The sequence below is a fragment of the Petromyzon marinus genome, unplaced genomic scaffold (genome assembly GCF_048934315.1).
Source record: "Petromyzon marinus isolate PM22_M1 ecotype Great Lakes invasive population unplaced genomic scaffold, UKy_Petmar_22M1.pri1.0 PM_G_Scaffold_45, whole genome shotgun sequence".
NCBI lineage: Eukaryota > Metazoa > Chordata > Hyperoartia > Petromyzontiformes > Petromyzontidae > Petromyzon > Petromyzon marinus.
Window position 1 is genome coordinate 175,316 of NW_027422997.1, and position 7,101 is coordinate 182,416.

The window sequence follows — 7,101 nt, forward strand, 5'->3', positions numbered from 1 at the left end:
CAACATCAACTTATAAAAGAATAACATTTAATATATAAGCGCACAACTTTATCCGTGATGAACGCTGCACTTTGTCGTTTTCCTGCAGGGGGCGCTGTAAACCTACATGCGCCCCCTGCATGCGAACGACGGAGGCGCAGGGACAGACGCTCGATTACGTTGGAATCGATCGGCAGACGGCCAGCAGCTCCGTGTCGCCTTATCTCGATCCCGCGATCCCCTACCAGGTGAAAGTCCGCATCGAACCGAACCCCCGGCAAGGCCATCGTCTACTTAACGACGAGAGAACATTCACGCGCAATGTCCTTTTCAACGAAGTCTTCCAGATGTAAAATGAACTTTTAATGAAGAAATAATGTAAATCAAAACACAACACAATTCAAAGATGTTTCATTTTAAAACTTCAAAACGGAGCATCGGGTACTTGTGTGAATGCGTCCTTCGTGTGCAAATGTTGTGACTTTCCTGGCCTGAAGGCCGTCAATGTGTTGGACCATTAAATGGTGCACAGCGTCTCAACAACAGCAGTGGGGTTTGCTTCAACCGATAGGTAACGAACATCCAGACGTCAATCAGCAAGGTGCACTTCTAGTCCCAGTTAGACAAAATCTACGTCAACACGTAAGACAAAACTATAATTCGTGTTGTAGAGAATGTACCTCCTCCCATACGTGTAACTTTTAAGTGGTATGCCTTGTAACTGATGAATGATCCGAGCGTGCTCCCTATTGCAAAGACAATGAGTTGCTCCAGAGGCAGACGCTTCGTGAAACACAAAAGTACCCTTTGACCTGTATTACACGAACAACGGGTCTCACCCGAGTGATCTGTACAGGTTACTTCCAAACACACACACACTTTGTCCTAATATCACTTAATCTAGATTTGAACACTTAATCAATGTTTGACACTCATAGAAAAAATGTTACATGTACACGCACAATCAGACAAGTATTCATTCTTAATTATTGACAGGCATATTAACAAAATTGATTTACTGCAGTGAAATATCCTGCATCAGGTTCCATCGTATTCACAAGAAGCTATTTTTAAAAATACGCACCGTCTGCTTAACAGTGTATGTACATATTCTTGGTTCTCAGTGCAGTCGAAACGTCGTGAGAATACTATTGTTTTATATTTTTATTATTTTATCGTTTCCCTTCTACGTGACTTTACCAAAAGAACAAAGAATATGAATCCCTGCAGTCACGAAAGCTTTAAATCAAAAGTGTATGTACACCGTACTATTGCGGCATTCAAAACGAGTAGGCCGTTGCATGCTGGCGTCTGGGTCAAAATGTATCAAATTCTAAACATTACGCTACAAATAATAGATGAGGGCGCTTCGATGGCAACACAAGCAATCGTCATCAGGTGGGACAAGCACAGCAGCAATAAGAAGAAACTGCTGGAGTAGGTGCCTACTACTTCAGCAGTTTCTCTTGCTGTGGTTGTCCCACCTGATGACGATTGTGCGTGTTGTGATCTAAACGCAGTGACCTGTTATGTTTCTACCCACGTGGTGACTTTACCGAAAGAACTCAAGAGTGTGGATTCCTGCAGTCGCAAAAGCTTCGAGTCAATATTGCCTACAAACTACACAACCGAGATGACGCATCAATCAACGCCCCCTACTGACAGGCTCTTGTCCACATGCAGGCCGGTGCAGGGCCACCACCCTGTGCCACACAGGGGAGCTGCTACTTGGGGATGCTCTTTGAGTGCTTCAGACGAGATACAAAACTCCGAGTTGCTGAGGCGTTAAGCAAGCACCGTGTAAATGCAATTATTATAACATAGTGAATGCTTGGGGGCTTGTCTCTCGCTCCTGGTTAGAGATCTACCCAACCCACAGGTCCACAAAGACTGGCCGCCCTTACTCTGCAGGTTGAACCTAGGAAATGAGTGTTCAACTTCACATTCTTGTCATTAAAGGCCTATGACAAAGGCGCATCTATTGGAGCGAGATAGTCTCTGGCTTACACATCTACCGCGTCTCCACTTGACTTTGTATTGTCTCGGAGGAAGTCCACCCACACCTCCACTTCCACAAACTGCTGGGAGTTGCCTCGCTCTGCCTCAGTCAGAATTCACCTCTGGCTTCACGTTGCCTCCACCAATGTGAAGGTCCGATTTTGGAGTTGAATCTTCATCTTCACATTTCACCTTCACTTCTTCGCTCTTCACCATCACTTCTTCACTCTTCACCATCACTTCTTCACATTTCACCTCGATACCTTTAAAAGTGTCCAAGCTGGGATTTTCTTCCGGTTCGTGTTTCATGAGGGATGGGCTCATTGCGGCACTTTGACTTTCACAAGCTGATTTCAGACTGCACTCCTTGTGGATCTTCTATTGCTTGTGTGTTCTCTGGTGTACTTGAAGATTTGATGAATGTGCAAATGCCTTCCCGCACACACTGCACTTGAAGGGTTTCTCTCCCGTGTGTGTTCTCTGGTGTGATTTAAGACCAGATGACCGTGAAAATGCCTTCACACACACACTGCACTTGAAGGGTTTCTCTCCCGTGTGTGTTCTCTGGTGTGATTTAAGACCAGATGACTGTGAAAATGCCTTCCCACACACACTGCACTTGAAGGGTTTCTCTCCCGTGTGTGTTCTCTGGTGTGTTTTAAGAGCAGATGAATCAGAAAATGTCTTCCCACACACTGCACAAGAAGGATTTCTCTTCCGTGTGTGTTCTCTGGTGTGTTTTAAGAGCAGATGACCGTGAAAACGCCTTCACACACACACTGCACTTGAAGGGTTTCTCTCCCGTGTGTGTTCTCTGGTGTGTTTTAAGAACAAATGAACATGAAAATGTCTTCCCACACACACTGCACTTGAAGGGTTTCTCTCCCGTGTGTGTTCTATGGTGTGTTACAAGATTACATGACTGTGCAAACGCCACCCCGCATATCGTGCACCTGAAGGGTTTCTCTCCCGTGTGTGTTCTCTGGTGGGTCTGAAGAACTGATGGCCATGCAAATGCCTTGTTACACACAGTACATTTGAAGGGTTTCTCTCCTGTGTGAGTTCTCTGGTGCCGTGGCAAGTTTCCAGTCCGATCCGTGCTGTATGCACGCTGGTCGCATTGTTGACTTGTCGTACCGAGCTGCGCTGAGTGCCTTTGCTCCATCAGACCAATTCTGCAGAGGAAGCGTCAGCTGCAGACATAAAAAAAAAATATCCACACCATCTACACGTCAGGCACAGAGGAATGCACACTTGACTTACACGTCTATACTTATTAATATATTCATGATGCAGTGAAAAAGTTTCCCAAATTAATCAGATTTGATGACCGTGCAAATGCCTTCACGCACACACTGCAACTTGAAGGGTTTATCTCCCGTGTGTGTTCTCTGGTGTACTTTAAGATGTGGTGACTGTGCAAACGCCTTCACGCACAGAGTACACCTGAAGGGTTTCTCTCCACGGGCTGCTATGGCACACAATGAGAGGGAAAATGTCATAAATATGCCTGGAAGCCTTCATATCTTCAAGATGAATGTTAACCCAAAACTCTAAGCACACAATTTCGGCTGTCTGACTACAAAATGAATATTTATGAAAGCTAAATTCAGCTGACAAAGCAAAGGGTGTTGAAAACAATACTATTTGTGTTATGCAGAAATGCATAAATTAACGTTCGATCATAACTTAGAGGTGTGAATCCAGGCTCAGATGTCCTTGAATGCTGGGATGAACGGTTCCGACTTCAGCTGAATGTGTGTGGTGTGTTCACCTCCTGTTTCCATTCTTATAAAGAGTTCCAGAGGAAAACAAAAATAAACTATTGTTTTGATAGAACCTCCGTGTTCAACAGAGTGAATAGACTTTACTGCAAACACAAACTTGACACTGTGACACACTGCCATGAGTAAACAGGTGGTGGTGTGACCAGAACCATGCCTGGCCACCTTCATCTGCTCAGCATTAATTCTTGCTCACTCCACCAAGTAATGAATCGAGGATCAATGAACATAGCCGAGGCTATCCGTGTCTCTCTCTCTCTCTCCCCGTGGTGAAGGTGTTCCCCTCCACACATTCAGAGCCAACAGCGGCATACGCTTAGCGTCTTTGACCGATAGACATTGACACACGTATTGTTGGTTCTTTTAGTAAAGTCACGTAGATAGAAAATAAAAATAACAGATTAAATTTAATAAGATAAAAACCACTTGTGTTGCAATCGAAATGTCGTGGGTTTTTTGCTTTATTTAAAAAAATATATATATTTTTCATTTAATTTTATTGTTATTTTCATTGTTATTTTCTATCTACGTGACTTTACCGAAATAACCAAGAATATTAATTCCTGCAGTCACCAAAGTTTTAAGTCAAAACATTCACACACGTTGACAAAGCCTCACCTTGTGTTGTTGTGGGCAGGTCGCTTCTGATAACAAGAGCGGTATAGCAGCTCAAGCGGGCTTGGCCTGGTGAAAAAAATAACGAAAATAAAAACTGCGTGAATATTTACAATAAAACAAAGTTACAAAGTGGCGAGCCGGGTGAAGACAAATTAAACTTAAGCGAGATTATTAAAGTAAACGCAATCAGGCGAGGGCAGGAGGCAAGGCCCCGCGTTGTAAAGTTCCAACCTGGACATCGATTCCCATGCTCGCTGCTACTCAACTGACATCCCTACGAGAGAGAGAGGCTCTACCTTGGTAAACAACAACGACCACCACCACAACGATGAGAATTTCTCACCTCGGATTTCAGTGCAAGCGTGGATCGGCAGCCTCCTGTTACCTCGCGACGTCACGCGGAAGCAGGTTGGGGGAGTGTGAATACCTTGGTGACATGACGTCACTAGCGAGGTACACCTCCCGCTGGCACTTCATGCCGATGAGGTCATGCTGAGTGGTGACGTCACAGAGCGGGGATGGAGTTTAAGTTGATTTATCTTCATTTTTCATTGCCCCCTCCCTTCAGTGCGTGAACTCAGCAACAACAACGTGGACATTATTGTGTGTACAGTGTGTGTGTACACTGTGTGTATGTACACTATGTGAATACACTGTGTGTGTACACACTGTGTGTGTACACACACACTGTATGTGTGTGTGTACACAGTGTACACGTACAGACTGTGTGTGTGTACGTACACACTCTGTGTGTGTACACTGTGTGTGTGTACACTGTGTGTGTGTAGTGGGGGGCAAAGGCGGTGCATTGGCCAGTCATCTCAGTCAGTCGACCCATGGCTTCTTATCAGCAATTGATTTAGAAAAATTATTTTTATTTATTTGTATATTTTTTATTTTTTAATCTTTAATTTAGTTTATTTTTTGTATTCTATTTACGTGACTTTACTGAAAGAACCAGGAATATGGTAGTGCATTCTCTATTTGTTGCAGAGGTTCAAAGTTCAAATCCGACAGGCACACCTGGCTACCCCAGTAACATTCACCACAATATGCGCTGTTCTGCTTCACGGCGGATGTAAAACAGAGTATTGTGTCACTCACAAGGCACAGGTCATTGCATGCTGGTGTCACGGTCAAAAATTGTGGTTAATTCCAAACATTGTCCAGAAACTCTACAACGGAAATGTTTGGCTACGTACGGTTTGAAAGAAGTGTTAGTCAAACAGAATGTGTATTTGCGTGCGCGTGTTTAAACGTATCTTTGTACGAGCGGTAGGGCAGCGGTTAGCGCTACGCTGCGCTACGAACCCGGAGACCCGGGACCGTTTCCCGCTCACGGCCAACACCGCCAGTGACTATTATCTGAACCGGTCCTGGGCCTTCCCTAGGTCGACTCAGCCTAAAAATGAGTACCCAGTGTGATGTGAGCATCGCCACTCGGGAGACAAAGATGGCCGGGCGCGGTGCTGGCTACCCACCCCCTCGTGTGCCGTGCCATCCTTCATAGGTGCTCGCTAACAGCACTTGCCCCTAGAGTCTGTTAATGCTCTACCGGGGATCTTTGTTCTTGTCGTTGTGTACGAGTGGGGAGCGGTAATTTAGTGGCTATCGCACTGCACTCATTAAACCGGTGACCCAAATTGGATTCCTGCTCATGACACACAACAGTGGCAGATATTTAAACCAGTCCTGGGTTTTCCCTACATCGATGTCGTCTTGAATGACTTCCGAGTGTGGTGTGTAAATATCAGGGGAGACAAAGGCGGCCCGGTGCGGTGTTGGCCACCCTCCCCCTAGAGTGCCGTGCGTGCCGGCGTTTATAGCTCACCATCAGCACTTGCCCCAGCAGTCTGTTGAAGGCTGTACGGGGGATCTTTATGTGTGTGTGTGAGTGTGTGAGTGAGTGTGTGCAATAAGATCAGGCAATGACTGGCAGAGAAAATTGCTTGAGATTATTTTAAAAGCATGGGTTTAAAAAAGTGAACAAAGCATGTCTCTATTATGTGCATTACCATTGAAGGGTGCATTGGGTTCAAAGCCATCCGCATAGCCTCAAATCTGCATTAATGCCAATTTGTCTCCGTATTCTGCAGCAGGTACAAGCTAACCACTCAGCTATCTCAATGCTAAATTCTATGCTAATTCCATTGTCAAGATGTGTATGCCTTAACTTAGCTATTTCAATGCTAAATTCTATGCTAATCCCTTTAACAATGGGTGCCTCTGCGGGTGTGTATGCTTTAACTTTTAACATAGCTATTTCTGTGACCAGTCACAAGCTAATCATTCAGCCATTTCAATGCTAAATTATATGCTAATTCCTTTGTCAAGGCGCTTTGTTCCTCTCACACAGCTTAAAGGCCGTATCTGAACGTGGCTCTTTCACTCCAGCGCTGTCCTACCAGACAGTCTCGCCCCCTTCACCTGATGAAGGCCGCTTGTGTTGTGGCCAAAACGTCGTGAGAATATTATTGTGTTATTTTATTTTATCAATTTATTATTTTATTATCATTCTACGTGACTTTACCAAAAGAACCAAAGAAGAAGATCATAGTATTACAGATCCTCTCACGGGCTAACCCAGACTGATGTGAGTGCACGATTTCTGTATTACAGTTGTTTTTATTGTCCTTCACTGCATCGCGTTTCACGGTGAATAACCGTTGCCTGGAACATGTATGCTTAGTGGAAAAGATTTGTATATATTGGGCCAAATTTG